This window comes from Vicia villosa, unplaced genomic scaffold, assembly GCF_029867415.1.
Source record: "Vicia villosa cultivar HV-30 ecotype Madison, WI unplaced genomic scaffold, Vvil1.0 ctg.001998F_1_1, whole genome shotgun sequence".
NCBI classification, from domain to species: Eukaryota; Viridiplantae; Streptophyta; class Magnoliopsida; order Fabales; family Fabaceae; genus Vicia; species Vicia villosa.
In genome coordinates this window covers 307,483-328,687 of record NW_026705806.1, presented here as the reverse complement: position 1 = coordinate 328,687, position 21,205 = coordinate 307,483, and positions in this window count along the sequence as shown.

Sequence of the window (21,205 nt, the reverse complement as noted above, 5' to 3'; positions counted from 1 at the left end):
TGGGCGAAGGCATTTCTTGAATTGCCTTGACTTTGTCTGGATCTACTTCAATTCCTCGTTTGCTGACAATGAAACCAAGGAGTTTTCCTGAGTAGACACCAAAGGTACACTTGTTGGGGTTCAGGCGAAGCTGAAACTTCCGTAAGCGTTGAAACAACTTTGTCAGATTCTGTATGTGATCTTCTTCATTTTCTGATTTGGCAATCATGTCATCCACATAGACTTCCACTTCTTTATGCATCATGTCGTGGAAAAGCGTAGTCATGGCCCTTTGATAAGTTGCCCCTGCGTTCTTCAGTCCAAAAGGCATAACACGATAGCAGAACATGCCCCAGGGGGTGATGAAAGCTGTTTTTACCATGTCTTCAGGTGCCATTTTGATTTGGTTGTATCCTGAAAATCCGTCCATGAATGAGAAAACTTTGGATTTTGCTGTACTGTCTACCAACATATCAATATGTGGTAAAGGAAAATCATCCTTAGGGCTAGCTTTGTTCAAATCTCTGTAGTCGACGCACATGCGGACTTTTCCGTCTTTCTTAGGAACGGGAACAATGTTAGCTAAACACTGAGGGTATTCTGAAGTGACGAGGAAACCTGCGTTGATCTGCTTTTGAACTTACTCTTTGATTTTCATGGCCATCTCCGGATGAGTTCTTCTCAATTTTTGCTTGACCGGAGGGCATTCTGCTTTTAATGGCAAGTGATGCTCCACTATACTGGTTTCCAACCCTGGCATATCTTGATAAGGCCAAGCGAAGACATCTGAGAATTCTTTGAGCAGCTGTATCAAACTCTCTCTGATCTCTGAACTGAGCGAAGCTCCAATCTTCACCTCTTTTCTGTTTCCATCGGAACCAAGGTTAATGATCTCTAGAGGCTCATTGTATGGCTGAATGGCCTCTTCCTTTTGTTGAAGTAACCGTGAAATTTCCTTTGATATTTCTTCGTCTTCTTCTTCCTCTGCCTCGAATACAGGAAACTCAAAGCTTGGAGAAGTCATACGGTCGCACGTTTCAACGGGGTATTTTATGATTAATCTGCATATGTGTGATAAGTTTTATTTAGACAACGAGGGAAGACTTGGTGTATGCAGTTAATGATTTTTTTTTTGATGTTTTTTAAGGGTGTTTTTTAGGATTACCAATTTCCGAAAAAAAGAAAAGGGAAAACTGAACGAAGGAACAGAATGACATTTTTATTTATGGACAGTCATTTCTTGAAACAAAGACCCTATAAAACAAAACTCTATTGCTTTGGGCGAAGCAAAGAGGGACATTTTCCTAAGAAATAGTAAAATGCAAAGCCCTATGAAACATCTCTTCACCCTGGGCTATGGTGAGAGGATAAAATAACGGTGAAAGTTCCTACTTAGGAGTGCGAACAACAGTTGAAACTTCAACAGCTGTCCAGTAGTGGCGAACCCCATTGTGCACTAAGTAATCTGGAACCTTAGGCTTAAGCTGGCCGGTGGTAGGTCTTGATTTACCAACCATTGTCTTTGCAACACTCAGACGATCTTCTTCTACTTCAGCAGACTGAGCGGTGTGAGCATACCCATTTCCGAGTGGAGTATGTCGGTTTTTCTTTTGAGGAAACTTCCAATCTTCTGAATGGAGAGACTCGTTGTCGGAGACACTTTCGAGATCATCCTCTTCTGTATTTTGCTCTTGCTCTTCTCCCAAGATGGCATTGACTAGATATGTGAACTCTAGATCCGTAGCCTCGGAAGGTGACTTGGGGATATAATCCTCAATGATGATTTCACCAGTAGATGATGATGAATAGCAAGGGTTATACATCTCTTTTGGCTGAGAGAGGTACTCATAATCAATGTTCCATCCAGTTGGAACAATGTCTTCAAGAGAGATTCTTGAACTTTCAGGAGCGGAGTATTTCACCATGTAGTCGAATTTTCCGCTTGGTTCTCCTAATGTATCCCAAGTCTCTTCGGGGATAGGAGGAACTTCTTCTGATGAACCATGATTTCTGGTGGTGAAGCTGTCAGTAACTTCATCACTGCTTGGTTGAGTCTTACTTTCAGGTCCCTTAGTCGGATAATAGCAAGGTGATTCAGACTCTGGTAGGGAGATATATCCTGCTTTGTTAAGATAGGATAATCATTCCTCTTCATCGGTGTTTTCCGTACCGATGGTATTAACTGTTTGTTGAACAGGTTGAAGAAAACCTCCACTGCAGAAAGTTTCTTGAATTGGGAGAACTACCTCAATCCCTGGGATAGCTTTCGATGATGTTGGAAAGAATCCAATTCCTGTTCTGTTCTTGTTGTTGGTAGGAATATTAATGTGCCCCCAACCACTGGTAGTACCATCCTTTACAACTTGGATTGCATCTTTGTATGAAGAAATAGACGCTGCTTTCTCCTTTCCTTTGTCCAAGGAAAGTGCTTGGAATTTAGTTCCAACAACTTCTTTTGGTTCTATGTCGGAGAATGATGACAGGTTGCTGACGATTAGAGCTCGTTCTCCACATACGGTTACCAATTTGTCATTTCTTATGAACTTCAGTTTCTGATGAAGTGTTGAAGTAATTGCCCCGGCCTCATGAATCCATGGGCGACCTAGCAAACAACTGTATTGTGCTGGAATGTCCATAACTTGGAAAGTGATTTTGAACGTCTGAGGTCCAATAGTTATGGGAAGATCTACTTCTCCGAAAACTGACTTTCTTGATCCATCAAATGCTTTGACGATGACATGACTTTTTCTTAGAGGGAAATCTTCGAAAGATAATCTTGATAATGTTGATTTAGGCATGACGTTGAGAGAGGATCCATTGTCTATTAGGACTCCTGTGAGTGTATTACCCATGCAGCCAACTGAGATGTGAAGTGGAAGATTGTGGTCCACTCCTTCTTCAGGAAGATCTTCGTCACAGAAACTTAGATTAGTTCCGGCGGAGAAGTTGGCAACGATGTTGTTGAATTGGCTTATAGTAACACTTGGTTCTACGAAAGCTTGTTCCAAAACTTTCTGTAGAGCTTCCCTATGAGCTTCAGAACTCAATAGCAGGGAGAGAACAGATATCCTAGACGGAGTATGTAGTAATTGATCTACAATGTTGTATTCACTCCTCTGGATTAACTTCAAGATCTCATCATTTTCTTTCGCTTGAACAGCATTGGTTGGATGATTGTCTTGCCTATGTGGTACTTCCTCCGAAGGTTTCTCCACATTTTCTGTTGTTCTGTTGAAGACTCGTCCACTTCTGGTGACTCGACTAACATCAGTAATGTTGACAACAGACGGTAATGGTATTTCCTTACCATTTTCAATGAATGTAGCGTTGTACTTGTATGGTATAGCCTTGCTAGACTCATACGGTACAGGACCTGGTAAGTAGATGACTAGTGGTGCAACTGCCGTCTTCCTGCTATCATACTTAACTTGCATAGGTTCACCTTGATTAATTTGAGGAGATACGGTAAAGACTTCATCATCTTCTCTGTTGGCAAGAACAGTAATGGTATTGTCATCCATCAGCTTTTGAATGTCGCTGCGAACACGCAAACATCCTCGTGAATTTCTTCGACAGATTTCGCATCTACTGTAAGCGTGGAAATCTGTTCCAAAGTAGGCAAGTCCATTTAAAGTTTTGTGGAACCTGACTACCGATCCTTCAAGATCTTCAACTTTGTAGATTTTGTATTCTCCTGGACATCCTTGAACCATGTTGATGTCATGTTCAGTTCTGACTCAGATATGTTGAATCCATCCCAAGTCCATTTGTTCTTGTAATGCAGCTTGAACTATGGCACATCCTTGATTATTCCTTGAACAAATTTCACATGTGAAGTAGTTGTGAGGTGGTACATGACCGTACCCAGCTTGTCTAGCGTGCATCTTGACAAGATTTTCCCCTATCTGACGAATGTCGTAGATTTGAATGACATTGGGGTGTTGATCTACCAGATTTACTGAAGCTTCTTTGTGCTGCGGCAAAGGATTTGCTTGGACGTTTGGATTAGTATCTTTGAAAGATAGCATTCCGCTCTTCACTAATCGTTGGACGTCAATCTTGAAAGATAAACAGTTCTCAATATTGTGACCTGGTGCCCCCTGATGATAGGGACAAGATTGGTCAGCCTTATACCATGGTGAGGAACTGTTTGTAGGATTTGGAGGACTCCTTGTCTGAATGAGTCCTTTTGCCAGTAATGTTGGAAACAATTCTGCATACGGCATTGGTTCGGGGTCAAAGGCAGGATACCTTGGAGCCCGATTGTTGTAGTTTGGAGGTCGAACCTGCTGCGGAGGTTGCTGCGACCTTTGTTGAATTTGTTGTTGCGAGACCTGAGGTTGATAAGCTGGCGCTGAGTTAACAACCGGAGTTATTGTTGCAACTTGAGATTGGAATTTCTTCCTGATTTTGTGCAAGACATTGCTGACATCTTGATCCTTTTTCTTCTGGAAAGAACTTCCATACTTCTTTGGACCAACAGAAGATTCTGGTTCTTTGTTCAAGCGTCCTTCTCGAACTGCTTCTTCTAAACGCACACCCATGTTTACCATCTCGGTAAAATCACTTGGTGCACTTGCAACCATTCGTCCGTAGTAAAATGGACTCAAAGTTTTGAGATAGATTTTTGTCATTTCTTTCTCTTCAAGTGGTGGACAAATTTGAGCAGCAACTTCACGCCATCTCTGAGCGTATTCCTTGAAGCTTTCTCTATCCTTTTGAGTCATGGCCCGGAGTTGATCTCTGTCGGGAGCCATATCCAGATTGTACTTATACTGTTTGACGAAGGCCTCTCCGAGGTCTCGAAAAGTACGAATCTCTGAACTGTCCAAGTTCATGTACCATTTGAGTGCAGCACCAGTCAGGCTGTCTTGAAAATAATGAATGAGCAATTGTTGATTATCAGTCTGAGTTGACATTCTTCGAGCGTACATCACAAGATGACTTTGTGGGCATGAATTCCCTTTGTACTTCTCGAATTCTGGTACTTTGAATTTGTGAGGAATCTTAACGTTTGGAACCAGACAGAGGTCTGCAGCATTCTTTCCAAATAAATCTTGTCCTCGGAGAGTCTTGAGTTCCTTCTGCATTTGCAGAAATTGTTCCTGGAACTCGTCCAATCTTTCATACACGCCAGCATCCTCACTTGGGGCGTGATGATATACTTGTCCGCCCTGCGGGGGAAAAGTATGCATAATGGGCTGTGGAGAAGCCATGACAGCAGATCTCGGAATCTCAGCATTCTGTTGTGTGTAACCCATTGCCGTTGCTCTTAGAACTTCAATTTCCAGAGGTTTGTAACCCTCCGGTGGACGCATATCCATGGTGACTTTTGGAGCTTCAGAAGCTGGAGGTATGTACCCTTCTGGAGTAAAGTTATACGGCATGCCCCAAGGTCGATCAGGCGGCATGGTATACTGAGGAATAGGAGTAGAAACAATCTCGGAAACCACAGTCCTTTGTGGTTCTTCTGGCGTTGGTCGATTCTGCGCAACTACCAGGGCTTCTACCATACTGTTGAGTCTTTCAACAGTACCTTTGAGAGTATTAATCTCTTCTCTGAGTTCTTCATTCTCTTGCTCAAAGTCTTCCATTCTTTTCTTGCGACTTGAACGAGTGTTGTATGGATGCGACAGCTTGAAAGTCTTGGTTCACCTCCTTCTCCTCCTCTCTTTCTGGAGAAAGGAAAGTGACTATTAGATCCGCGACAATTCTCGTGTCAGTGCGTACGACTAAAGCGATGTATGATATGCAATTAAGTTATTATTTTTCAAGGAAACACCATAATTACGTTATGAAACATCAAACTTTTATTAATTAAGCGAAAACGCCGTTTTTTACACACTTTGAAAATGGAAATACAGAGAAACTGAGAGAAAGGACTCTAAAACTTTGACGAAGAGCCGACTTCACGTTCTAACATCTTCTTCTGTTTCTTGAGCTGAGCGTTCTCTGACGTGAGCTGATCGATGATCCAGGAAGCAGGAGGGATATGATGAGAAAGTGACGATTGTGACACTTGTCGATCGAGTACTTCAAGTAACTCATCCTTCCTTCTTAGGATGTTTTGAATTTCAACATTTTCCGTGTTGATAATTCGATACTTGTTCCTCCAAGCATTCCTTTCTTGGCATACCTTGTTTAATGCCGCTTGCAGTTTTTCAACATCGGTGGAGAAAAGGTAAATTGGTTCCCTTAGGGGAATAGGTTCTTGATGTTGATATGGCATCCTGAGCTTGAATGCCCTGACGCGTACCCATTGAAGGTAAGGATCAAGGGAGATGCAAAGATGTTTTCCTAACAATCTTCTCCCTTTGCAGTGAACAAGACGCCAGGCTTGGACAATTTCCTTCTTCAACATGTTGCCATGATCGTCAATGTTCTTGAAGAACAGACCCTCCAATTGAATGTTACTTGGTATATTTTTCATGGGATAGCCGTATTGACGACGGGCTAAAGCTGGATTGTAACTGATTCCTCCCTTAGTTCCAATAAGGGGTACGTTGGGGAAACTTCCACAACTGAAGATGATCTTGGTTTCGTCGTTGTCAGGACTACACCAATCAATGTCTGTATGAGTGAGAGACATGATTTTCTGTGACCAGTAAAGGCCATCCCTCATGTTCCAGAAAGTGCTAGACTTTGGCAGGTGTGAAACGAACCATTCGTATAACAACGGTACGCAGCATGTGATTAACCCTCCTTGCTGCAGGTTTCTTGAATGCACCAAGTGATAAGCATCCGCAAGCAAGGTTGGAACTGGATTTCCAATTAAGAAGATCTTAATTGCGTTGATGTCGACGAAATCGTTAATGTTAGGGAACAAAAACAATCCGTAGATAAGCAAAGCCAAGATTTCCTCAAAAGCGCTCATATCTTGGATGCTGACGAAGTACCGAGCTTGATCAAACAGGAATTTGGAGGGCAATCCTTGAATTCCTCCTCTACTCACCATATGAGTTCTGATGTCGACTACGTTCAAAGGAGTAGTTGCAGCAATGATAATGTCGTCAGGATTCTTTTCCAAACCGGAGTACGGATCTTGCGCGTACACGGGTATTCCAATCAGACGAGAGTACTCCTCCAACGTAGGCATGAGCTGATAATCTGGAAAGGTGAAGCAGTGATACGTTGGATCGTAAAACTGTACCAAGGTGGGAAGGATCCCATCCACCATGTTGGTATTGAGCAAAGGCAGAAGTTTTCCATACTTCTCCTTGAAAGCCTGGGGGTTGACCACCAGTTTTCCGAGCTTTCCCAGTTCCTCGACCTGGGGAATCTTGAAGGTGTATTTCCTAGCTCTCTTTCTTCCGTAATCCATGGTATAGATCCTTAAGTCCTTTCTCCGTTTCTCTCTTTCTATGAAGTTCAAAACGTTTGTTATTTAGTTTCCTTGAAAAACGACTCGAAAAAGACTCTTTTTGTTTTTAGTTGTTTATTAATGAATGATGCATGAATGCATGAATGCACACACAAGAGTTTTAAACAAACATGGCGTTGAAGGGTATAGTGGTCATGAAGTCCAAACGCAATCCCCGCCCCAATGGTAAACTAAGGTTAAGGATTTTTGTACCTGTAGAACGGGTTCTAGGGGTCTCAGAGTTTTTGCTCAACCTTAAAGATACGTTGATTGGTATCTATAAGAGAGTTTTCTCTGAGTGTAGTATCTGCGTGACAATTACTTCCGTAATCACCGCTCTACGTCCTAAAAAAAAGGCTTTAAGTGGGGTTAATGTGTTTCTAGGTCCTCCTGGTACAAATCAGTCTCGGAATGCAGTGGCGCAGTTAATCACAACCAGCCAGGCAAATCCCAAGAGTAGACTTGGAAACCAAGATTAGAGGGCCTTCACCGGGAAGACATCCTCCATCCTATCTTATGTTGCACTCAAATCCGGGTATAGGATTTCTCACCACAAGGGGGAATCAAGCCCTTTCCCGATACAGAATAAACAAAATAAACAAATATATATGCAACAAACACATGATATGACACAGAGGTTAGGCAGGACCTCTCTTGTTTGAGGGGGAATTTGGCATCCCTAATTCCTCATTGGGGCTGGACCAGCAACAGGTCAACCATTGGTTTGGATGAAAAACCAAGGTTTTTAACACTTATATCCCCAGCAGAGTCGCCATTTTTCTGTGGTGGTCGTTTTCTTTACCTCCCCGTTTCACTTGGGAGGACGGCACGCTAAACCCTTCACGCGAAATTTGGAAGGAGAATGCGCCCGTGGTGGGATGAATTTTATTTCAGTTCTTCCTACGATATCACACGAACTTTCTTATTGGTCCTACGAGTAGGAAAGGGAAAAAAAGATCTCAACTAAACCCTAGGAGTTTGCTAAGTGTGGGGATTTCACCTAGACTAGAAATTCTGGAGTCCGGGAGGTCGGTTATACATAGGGAAGTGTTTAAACACCCTACATATCTGTAGTACTCTACAAGAACCTTCTCTGTGTCATTGTGATTGTGTTTGCTGCTAATGATTGGGAAAGTTTCTCCTTTGTGTTAGGAGAGAGAATTGAATTGATTTTAGAAAGACAGACAGATAGACAGACTGACTATTTTTGGTATTTTATTAGCTCGCTGAGATTCCTTGTGAACCTCATGCCTACATATCCCTAGTGGAAGTCAGAGCTTAATGTAGTTCGGGGAACTAACTAGGGAAATTAATTGTTTTTGGTGCCTTGCATGAAGCTCAAGGTTGAAGCTTGGAATTAAATCTCTGTTTACAGTAAAGAGACATGGAATCATCTTTACAGAGAGGTATTTGTACTATTCTACCACAAACATTTAAAGGAGTGACAGAATAACTGGATTCATTTCATTCAAGAGGGGAGTCTACTTGGTTGATCAAGTATGACAGCCATCGTGCCTCTAAAATGAAAGAAAGATGCTCATCCAAATTAGGGAAAGTGTACAAGTCTGGGGATGTGCCAGAGCATGTCTTTCAGAGTCCTAAATGGGAGACTTTGATTGAAATTGAAATTGAAATGTTTGTTTGTTTGAATGTGGTAGAGTAGTAAAAATATCTCTCTATAGAGATAAGCTATGTCTATCTACTGTATAAAAGATTTGACTTTAGCTGGCTTGTATGAGGCCCAAGCTTGAGGCTTTTTGATTGATTAATTAATTATTATTGACTCTGGGAGATGACTCCACTGGGGATTAATTACAGGGTATTTTTTGTGTTCTGTACAAAGCCCAGAATTGAGGCTGACTTTACTTAGGGAGACTCTATTTATGTGCCTTGTACAAAGCCCAAGGTTGTGGCTAACTGTTGAGGATAATTTAATGAATGACTCTATTTTATGTGCCTTGTACAAAGCCCAAGGTTGTGGCTGACTCTAGCTAGGGTAAACATTATTTTTTTTTGCCTTGTACAAAGCCCAAGGTTGTGGCGGACTCTTAAATAAACTGAGTATGGATGACTCTATGGGGAAAAGATCCTAGGTGTTAGGAATCTATGAAAATATGGTTTATCTGCCTTGTACAAAGCCCAAGGTTGTGGCTACTGAATGATGAAGAACTCATTGGGGAGACTCTATTATCTGCCTTGTACAATGCCCAAGGTTGAGGCTGACTCTTGACAGGGGAGTTTTATTGTTTGGGTGCCTTGTATGAAGCCCAAGGTTGAGGCTAACTATTTTTGTTGGTTTTGACTCTACTGAGGAGGTTTTATTTATTAAAAGACTGTTTTTCTTTGGAAGCTAACCCTTTTCAGGGATTTTGACTCAGCTGGTGAATTTGTCTGTTAAAAGACTGACTTTATCATGTTTTTTGGAGGCTGACCCTTTCCAGGGGTTTTGACTCTTTCGGGGAAATTATCTCCTAAGAGAAATGAATCTTTATTTATTGACATTTATTAATTGACTTTGGAGGCTAACCCTTTCCAGGGGTTTTATATTAAAAATGAAAGAATGTGTGGAAGCTAACCCTTTCCAGGGATTTATTGAAATGAATGGCAGAAAGATTATCTAATGGAGACTTCTTGTTTAAAGCCCAAGATGAAGGCTGACACATGCTGAGGAGAAAATAAACATGGATCCTAGACTCTGCTAAGGAAGATTGATGAAGATAAGGGTGACAGAGACTGTCCATGTCTCTCATTTCCAAAAGGTGTACTCAATACAAAATTGAGACAAACTTAGCTTGTTTAAAGTCTGGTTTAAATTGGAAGAAACTCACCAGGGTAGGCTAAAAGGTGACTAAAGACCTGTTCCTATGTTTATAAAAAACCTGATGGGTCCTTGTATACAAGCTCAAGAGGAAGCTGGAAATGCTTTTAAGAAGCCTGTGGGTCCTTGTACAAAGCCCAAGAGGAGGCTAATCGAGGGTCCTTGTTATAGCACAAGAGAAAGCTATGTAGTTTTGAACTTATTTTGGCTCTAAGCAAATGGGTAAGAGGTTTCACCGGGAATAATTCCTCTTTGGGTGGATGTGTCCTATTTATTTGGATTCTAAGGTTTTTGCCAAGATGTTTCACCGGGAATAATTCATCTTGGGGGTTTGAACTACAGATCTCTAATTAGGAAAGAGCCTTCACCGGGAAGACATTCTCAATCCTAGGCCATATTCCTATAATATATATATAGTTTAACTGTCCTAAGGTTTATACTCGAACGTAGTTCTAAACTAATATATGCACAATTTATATTTGACAGTAATTTAAATAAAGACTGTAAATTGAAAGCTTGTAAAGCCTAACCTGGATGGAGTGGAGGCCTTTGAAGAAGTATGTACAGAGCCTCAACAGTATTTTTGTTGTTTTGTTGATAATAGTTGAGTATATATATGACAAACAGTTAATGGTTTTTGAAAACAGAAGAAGTGAAGATGGACAAAGGTCACATAGGTATCTGAAGAGTTTCACCGGGAATAATGCCCTTCAAATACCAGAAGAATGTTTTGAAAACAGAAAGAAGATTTTGAAAATACAGTTTTGAAAACAAGCTAAGAAGAGAAGGTTTTTGGGACTTACACTCTATTAGAGGCCCAGTACTTTACAGTACTGGCTATAAAAAGCAGTTGAAAATGATTTGTGATTTTTGAATGATTACTGTTGTGAAAACAGTTTTATGAGTTTTAGGCTTACCTCGAAGAATGAGAAATTGGATTTCTGAGTTTGAGGGGTTACATTGATCCTCAAGTGGTATGCTTGAAATAAATTAGGATCTTAACAGATGTTAAGCATCCACACCAGCAAAATAGAACGTCGGATAAGCTCACAGCTTACAGCATTCTATGACCTTCCAGCAATTGTTTATGGACTTCTACAGCAAATGGAAGACCAAACAAACAGACAAAAGACAACGGAGAAATAATCTCGAAGTCTTGGGTGAAGTGAGAAAATTCAAGTAATGTGCAACAGTAATCAAATAGAATTTAAATGATTAACTACACAAAAATTATATGAAAATATCAAATTCAAGCAAAATTAATCTAATAAAGATATTTTTTTGTATTTTTTATGAAAAGAAGAAAATAATAAAAATATGCATCTAATATATTTTTTGGCATTTTTAATAAGAATTAGAAAATTAAAACCAAATCCTATATTAAAATAAAAACTAAGTCTTTTTATATAAAAAAAACTATTTTTTAAAGAAAACTTAAAAGAAATAGTTAATAATAAAAAAAAATTGAATAATTGGGCCAGAGGGTTTGAAATTCGGATGGGAGGTGAGAAGCCCAATTGACCAAAGCTGAATGAAATAAAAAAAAATATAGCTGGGTTGGACCGGGTCGGTTCAGGTGGAACCCGGATCCGCATAACTTTAGTAAACAAATGGGTTGGAGAGAAAACCCTAAAATTGAAGGAAGGAGGCAACGCCTCTCCTCTCCCTCACTTTCACGATTCTGGAAAAGAAAAACAAAAGGAGAACAACAAAAATGATTTCTCAGCTCTTTCTCTTGCGGTTTCTCTCGGTGAAACGAAAAACAACAACAGCAAAAGCCTCTCTTTGCTCTTCTCACGACAACAACACATAGTTCTCTCTCGACCTCTCTTCACTCGCGGTGGACAACAATGGAAGAGCACGAAATTCTTCCTCACGATGAACAACAAACTGTGACGAGCAACCATGGCTCGATCTCAGTCTCTCGGTTACTCTCATTCAAGCTCTCGCGAGTTCTCTTTGTGAACAACAACATCAGAAGGTTTCGGTTTCGGTGCTTGAAGAGAAACTCAAGGTTTTTCCCTTCAATTTCGTTTTCATGGTGTAACATGGTTTTTATGACATAGCAACTAATTTATGCTTTCTGTTTTCAACTTTCAGACAACATACAAGAATGCTATTTACAGAAACGACTAAAACAATCATTGAGAGTAAGGTGTGGAATCAACTTACCTGCGGCAAAGAGATGTTTGCCAGATTCGTTGAAGGTATGTTCCTAATTCCTTCTGCTGATGCGAATTTGTTGTCGTTGATACTGTTTTTGAATTTTTTTGTTTGAAAATTGTTATAATCCTTCAAAAACAGTGTTGTTGTTATCCTGAGTTGTTGGATTAATTGTTGTGATGCTGAATTTTTGTGTTTCTGAACCGTTGCCAAACTTGTTGTGTTGGTATTGTTCAGAACCGTGGCTTTGCGAGTTTTGTTGTGATTATTGTTGTTTTGCTACTGTTTTGAATTGTGTTGTATTGATTGTTGTTGCAGCCCCTGTTTGATGAAGACGATGCAACCTCCTCTTCTTGGACTTGTAGGAATTTTGGATGTTAGGGATGCTCGAAGGTTGAGCTTGTTGGAAGTTGAAGACTTGAAGATGAAGCTTCAAGTTTGTTGAAGGATGCTAGTAAGTGAGGTATGAAACACTTACTTCTCTTCTCTCTTTTTTTTTGTATCTTGTAGATGAAGTTCTTACTACTTCAACAAGACTTTTTTTTATGTGAAAGAAGCTTTGAAGTGTGAGAACTTTGTGTGTGTTCTCCGATTTTCCTTCTTTTTTCAATATTTTCTTGCCTCTCCTCTATTTATAGAGGAACAAATGAGGGACAATTTTGGTCATTTTGGCAACTAAGCTTAGTCTTTAAGCTCACTTAGTTGTTAAGTTGTCATCATTGCAAAGAATATTCTTTCCAAAATAATCATTGCAAAAATTCCTTGAATGCTAAGTTTGCTTAATAGACAAGTTCCACAAATTTGTGCACATGGGAGAATATGCACATGGGATGGAAAGATCCTTTCATAACTTCTTGCAAGTTCCACGACATAGTGTTGTTTTTATGTCATAAAAATTGGTAACTTCTAAGTGTAGTAGTTATGACATAAAATATCTTTCTTTGACTTTTTGACTTTTTTGACTTTTTGACTTTAATTGGGCTTTTGGGCCCTCTTGAATTATTTTTTGTGAGACTTGCTAATTCCACCTTTTTTGTTTCTTTTTCATGTCACATGAGGACTTGAAGAAAGAATGAAGAAACTTGGACTTGAAGAATGGAAGCTTTGAAGATTGAAGAATTGGTGATTTCAAGCATTCTTGAAAGCTTCCCTTTTGTTTCCATATTTTGTAATTCAAATTCATTTCACTTTAGAATGTGTATAAACTTTATGTTCTTGAAAGTGAAAAGAATTCAAATGTTGTAATCTTTGAACTTTGAATTGGACTTTGAAATGTAATCTTTAATCTTGGATAAAGTCCACTTGTAATTCATTTGGAATTTGGTTCATGTTCATGTAAAGAAACCCCACTTGAATTTCCTTTAGAATCTTGAATGGATTTGCTACTCAAACATGAAGTTTGAATTTCCTTGAATGAACTTTGAATTTAGAAATTCAATTCCCTTTGATATAGAAAATGATGGGAAATCCTTGAAATAGCATGAAACTTTAAGTCTTGAAACATATTCTTGCCATCATGAATTGTTGAAATGATATGGAACTTGAAATATTTGAATTCATGATTTTGAATAATTACTTGAAATAATCCTTCAACCAAAAGATTAAAAAGATATTCCTTGCAAATTCAATTAAATTCCCATGAATTGTTTCAAACTTGTACCAACTTCCAAGTAATCAATATGAACCAAATTTCTTCACCATGATGAATCCATATGACAAAAGTTAAGAAAAATAAATTCCAAACAATCCTTTTGAATCACACAAATGACAATGGCGCCTTTAAATGAAAATCTCCATGGACATGAAGTTATCTTGCAAAGAATGAATGAACGAATGAAATCTTGATCACGGCTTCCAAACCGATCAAGAAACATTTTTGAATTTGACGCCTAGGATGTGACATCTCAGGGGGGTCAAAATTAGGGTATGACAGTTGCCCCTTTACACACGACCACGAAGCACCCTCAATATTGGCCATTGGATCGACGCTGCGGTTAGATCTGAAGGACTAGAACATGATCCACACCCTGGAGCCTCCGGACTCAGCCGCACTGGATCACTCACCTTGGATTTTTTCTTTTCAGCATTGGGCTTGCTTTCTACACCATACTTTCCAGACTACACAACAGGCCCATTTGTTCTCTTGGTTATGTCTCTTTGATCTTGTTTCTTGTGATTTTTTTACTAACATTTATTTAAATTACTTTTTAATTAAAATCAATCATTAAAAAATACAAAAAAATAGATTTAGGTTTTTATTAGTTTAATAATTCTAATTGACTTAGTAATTAGGTTAATTAGCACACTTAGTATAATTAGGTGATTAATTAGGATAACTAGTTTAGGAAATTCGGATTAACATTTTTATTTTAATTAGTTAGTTTTAATTTAGTAATTAGGTTTTAATTAATTTAATTTCGATTTAGTAATTAATTTAAGACTAGAATTAATTAATTAATTTAGTAAACTTAGGTTTATTCTCACATGTTTTTTTGAAAGACTAATTTCTGTAACACCCGTATATTTTAATTTTTAATTTAAATGGAGATTTAATTAATAATTAGAATTATTGGTGGTTTGTGGGATTTAATTGGAAAAGGATGATTTATGATGTTGGGCCATGTGGTGTGATGTTAAGGAATGAGGGGTGTTATGTTAGTAAAGCCCTTTACTAATTAAAATGTTATTTTTCATAAAAATAAGGAAAATTGGGAGAAAGGAAAAAGGAACGTGAAAAGCAGAGCAGAGGAGAAGAGAGATTGGGAAGCTGGTACGTGAAGAGGAACAAAGAGGAAAAGAACCAATCAAGAATCTTTGGCTAAGGTAAGGGGGGACTCTCCGGTTATCATCTATTATCGTGTTCTTAGATAATAATATTGATTAGGGATGTTGTTGAGTCAATTGGATTATATGTAAGGTTTAGGGAGGTTATGAATTGATGAAAATTGCATGGATTATTGATGGATTATGTATTGTTTTAATGTGTGATGATGAATAATGATGCAATTGATGATTAACTGCCTGTATATGATGTTTAGAGTCAGTTTTGGACTCAAATTGGGTGAGATCGCAGGATCTGACGCAGACCCGAAAGTCTGTGAAATCGCCAGTTCGCGCCGCGTCCCTGTGTTGGCGCCACGAAGGCGTAACTTTTCCTTGTTTCGCGCCGCGTGCATAGGTTGGCGCGGCGAACGCGTTTGTATGGTTCAGGTCGCGCCGTGAACCTTGGTTGCGCCGCGTGCTGTAGCGATAGTTGTCTTCTTGGAAAAGTTAAATGATGTGTAACTTTCGAACCGTAGGTCCGTTTTTAGTGTCGTTTCGAGCACGATGAATCTTATGAGATAACCTACGCGTTTAAATGATGAAATGAGGTGTGAATCCAATTATTTTTAAATATGATTTTTATTTCTTGGTGAATGATGTATTGTACATATATGTGATGAGATATGTTAAATACATGCTATGTTGAAATATTAATCATGTGACGATTTGTTTAATTGGATGGTGTATTGTTGACATATATGATGAAATGTGACAATATAAGATTTTGTTTTGAAAAACATTATGATGTGATTATTTGCTGAGAATTATATGATGTTGATTGATCTGTTTTGGAATGATGTGAATACATGTGTGTTCTTCTTGTTAATGATGATGATTAAGGTGGACACATGTATGTTATTTAATGATGATGATGATTGATTGTATTTGAATGATGCTAATGTATATAAACATACTTTTATGATGATGATTATGATGACGGTGATGAAATGGGTATTTGATGATGTTACTCATTAGACTTGACGATGGTATAAGTATGTTCATGTATGTTTGTATTCATTCATATTCATTGATGATACTGTATCCATAAGGGTATGTTGGATCAGTGAAGGGCATGATTCCCATTGTGTGGAATCTGTGCTGGCAGGGCCGTATCTTGATGATGTTGGATCGGTCATGGGTTATTCCCATTTGATGAGGTTGGTACCACATGCATAGTGTCAGTTCATACATATGCATACTTTTATAACATGATTGGAAGTAGTCCAGTGTTATAAATATTGATGATGTGTTGGTTATGTGTTTGTTGAATTAATGTTGAGTATGATGGTCTGTTTGAAAGATGTGTTATGTTAACGTTTGTGTAAAAGATGGATGTTCCTGATAATATGAATATGATGAAATTGGGTGAATGATATAACTATGATGTATTGTTATTTAAGATGCAATAACATTTGTTAACTGTGATGAGACTCACCCTTACTGTTGACATTTTCAGATTGAGGATAGCTGCTTTCGACTTGGTGAGGATTAGCTCATAAGTCAGTGTATTAGTGTAGCGTCAGGTGTCATGCTCTGATATTGTAACACTGGGGGAAACGCTAGATTAGAGTTTTTGATGATACTCTATCGTGTTGTTAATGTATTAATTCTGTAGGATGTTGCATAGATGATGATATGCTTATCCATGTGATGAATTTTCCGCTGTGTTAACATGAGATGTTTATGTATTATGATGAATCGTTCCTTAGTGAAAGCATGACAATGAATTTATGATAAATTTGTTTTAATTGGAATTGTGGCACCCTTGTTTTCATGTTTTACTCTGAATTATTTTATTAATTTCCGCGGGGTTTAAAAGGGTGTTACAATTTCTCCTTGCGATTCTCTTCTCATCTAAAACTCCGATGAATGGCGCATGCTCATTTTTTTATTTAATTGCTTATTTATTTAAATACTAGCAATTGATGTATAGGTTGCAAGGATATTTTTGTAATAGCGTAGGAACCTTTTCTTTTTCGCTTTTACTTTCCCGCACTTTATTTTTCTGCAAACCTTATACTGCTTAGATGTATGTTAATTAGGGCGTGCATGGCAAGATAATTTAATCAACCGTTAGATCACGAACTTCAAAGATAAATAAACTGAACATAACACACTTGCACTCACTCACCTCTAGGGTACCCCCTCTTGGTTGCCTTTCGGAAAATAATAGTCAAGTCCCTCGAGCGTAGAGATGCCTTAGCCTGCTGCCTACGATAAAAATCATCATTGTCCCTTCGGAATAAAGATCTTGTCCCTCGAGTTGCCTTCGGTAAATGATGATAGTCCCTTCGGATTGCTAAGGTATCTCTACTGGTTGCCTTTATGACTATTCACATCTCATAGGACTTCCTACCCTTTTCATGGTGTGGATAGTCCCTATGACGATTCGATGACCCTTCGATGACCCGCACATCCAATGTATAGGACTACCTACCTTCAAATGGTATGGATAGTACTATCGCCCAAGGAAAACTTCAAAGTATGGGAAAGACCTTTCGAACTTAGGGTAGGTAGCTCTTAAGTGCTTGCTCACAACAATTCAAATCAAATGCTTTTCACACTCCGTTTTCTAACGTTGTCTTTTTAGACATTCTCAAAATCAAAAATTTTTCTAAACGCACACGACACTTTTTTCAAACATTTCAAACAAATAAGTGAGCCAAGCAACTAAGATCCCGTAGATAACTACGAATGAAAAGGGTGCTTATACCTTCCTTTTTCATAACCTACCCCCCGGACTCATTCTCTTTTCAAAGAAGGTCTTTCTTGTTCTTTTATACCTTTCGTAAATTGGATAAAATAAAGTCGGTGGCGACTCTTACTCACCGCAACATTGTTTGTGAAATAAAAAGTCAGTTCACCGAGTTACACCATGATGTCAAAAAATGGAGGAAAAAACATCTCCAAATGACACAAAATAATAATAGACTTGTTTTCCATCTCATCCAATTTATCAGGGCCAACCACTTTGTTACATATATCATTAAAGAAAAGGCACAATCTAGTTATGGCATGTCAGACATTTTTAGGTAAGATGCCATGAATAGCCACAGAGTAGTTGTTGCATCAAAATATGACAATCATGATATTTCAAGCCAATTAGTTTGAGATCTTGCATTGACACCAAAATTTTGACATTTGAGGAGTATCCATTGGGAACTTTCACACTTGTAAACACTCACAAAATCTTATTTTCTCTTCTTTTGACAATGTATGGCATGCCGGTGGTAAATACATTTTCGTACCTCTTGGTTATTGAGCTAACTCTTCTCTTATTTTCAAATTAACCATATCTAAAGGAGAGTTTAAACCATCCTTTGTCTTACCTTGAATATTGATAAGTGTTCCAATTACACTATCACACACATTTTTCTCCACGTGCATTACATCAATACAATGTCTTACATCAGGACTAGATCAATATGGAAGGTCAAAGAATACGGACCTCCTCTTCCATATATTACTATTTGTAACTTTTTTTGTTTTTTTCCAAAACTTACACTTATGTTCCTCACCCGATGATAGACTTCTTCTACAGTTAAGGCCTTCGAGGCAACTTTATACTCTTGATATCCATTAAAAGCCTTTTTTAATCTTTGATATGGGGGGTTACGTTTAAGAAATCTTCGATGTCCAAGATAAAAAGTCTTCTTTCCCTTATCCAACTGATGGTAGCATGTACCTTTTTCACATATAGGGCATGCTTTATGCCCCTTAACTTTGTAACCAGACAAGTTACCATAAGCTGGAAAGTCATTGATTGTGCAAAATAACATGGCACACAATTTGAAAGTTTCATTTGAAAAACTATCAGACACATAATTCCTTCTTCCCACAACTTTCTTAAGTCATTAATTAAGGGACTTAGATATATATATATATATATATATATATGTCATTTCCAGGATGTTTTGTGTGAATACAAGATTACACTCAAAGATGTTTTTGATTTATGGCAAACTCAAATGAGCATTCAAACAACAAGGAGGAATCAGAAAAGCAAAGCATTTGATCACTCATGAAAGCACAAGGTGATCCACTATGCATATAAGTCGACTCAACACAAGCAGGACATGGAAAATGCAGAAAATCAGCAGTTAGGTCGACCTACTGTCAACCTAGGTCGACCTAAAATGAAGGAAAATCCATATACCTCTGCTAGGTCGACTCACAGACCATTTAGGTCGACTCAAAATGAAGAAATCATCATATCAGTCTGCTAGGTCGACCTACATGGCAACTAGGTCGACCTAATCTGAGAAAATGTTCCCAGAACGCACCAGAAGAGGATTCTGGTCGACCTACTCCTTCAACAGGTCGACCTAACTGGGAGCAAAATTCAGCAAGCACTGCTAGGTCGACCTAACCTCTACAAGAGGTCGACCTAACTGATCAAGAAAGTCCAAAATTCAGTTATTCTTGATTCCAACTGCTATGCAATCATATATATTGTGCAAGGGTAATTATTCAAGAAACACCAACGACTGAAAGATACACAAACGCTTCTCATCTTCGTTCTTCATCATCTCCAACACAATTACACATAATCATTCTTGCGTTGCGGGTTAGTGATGAGTTCGATAACGTCCATGGAACGGAATTGAAGATTCCTAGTGGGTGAAGGTTTGTGGGGTTTGTTGGTGAATAAAATCTGCGGGTTTTGTCCTCCACGACGGGTGGTTCTTGGGGGTTTTTATCAAGAGGCGTTCATTGAGGATTCGGCTGAGTGTAACGATTGAGGAACGGGGAGTTCAAGGAATCAAGACACTGCAGAAGGGAATCAAAGTGAAGCTCTTGGATAACCTTGATCTGGCTCAAGATTAAGGGGGAAGAAGATTCAAAGGATCGACATAATTGGTTTATCGTTTATCGCTTTGTTATCTTCTTTGTATATACTACTTTCAACATTAATGAAAGATTACCCAATTTCAATTTGGAATTGGGGGCAGACGTAGTCGTAGCGAGGACGATCGACGAACTGCCTAAACAAATATCGTGTTCTTGTCGCTTTTACTTTCTCTTTTACTTTCTGTTCATAATTGGTTATAAGTGCAAAATTGATCAACGATTCAAGTGTTAAAATTGTGAATTAAAATTCTGCACAAACATCACAATTCACCACAACTTGAATCACTATCAATTTGAACCTATCACCAAGTGTTTGTGTTTTTGCTTAATCCAATCTTACTGCATTGCAAATCAAAGTTGTCAATCCAGAAGTTAATTGGATTTCAGTTGTTAAACGTATTGGTTAGCTATCATATTACTTCACCATCAATTCCACTTACTATTTGGTTTTGAAACACATACGACCTTTGCAATAGCGGTCCAGAATAGACGCAAGTCGATTCAGAACCGCTTTCGCTCAAGTCTGTAGAAAAATCTGTAAAAAACTTAGTGAGATCCATTCACCCCCCCCCTCTAGATCTATAGGCCAGCGTCTAACAAGTGGCATCAAGAGCTCTGGTTTATTCCGTGCTACGTGAAACACTTATTGGAAAGATGGCTTCTGGACCTAAAGGGGCTCATAATAGAGCTCCAGTTTTCAACGGAGAAAACTACGGCTATTGGAAGGATTGTATGTGTGTCCATATCAATGCAATTGATAGGAACATCTGGACAGCTATTGTCAATGGTCCATTTCAGATCACTATGACAAATGCAGCTGGTGCAGTTGTTCCAAAACCAGAAGATACTTGGAATGCTGAAGATGAAAAGAAATATGCATACGATTGGAAAGCGAGAAACATTCTAATCTCAGCTCTAGGAGTTGATGAATACTATCGCGTTTCCCATTGTAGATCAGCTAAAGCTATGTGGGACACATTGCAAGTTGCCCACGAGGGAACGGATGATGTCAAACTAGCTAGGATCAATACGTTAACTCAAGAGTTCGAACTTTTCCACATGGAAGATGGTGAAACCATCGAAAGCATGCAGAAAAGATTCGTTCACCTGAAAAATCGATTAAATTCTCTTGATAGACCTGTTTCCAATGCAGTTGCTACTAACAAAATCTTAAGGTGTTTGAACAGGGAATGGCAGCCCAAAGTTACAGC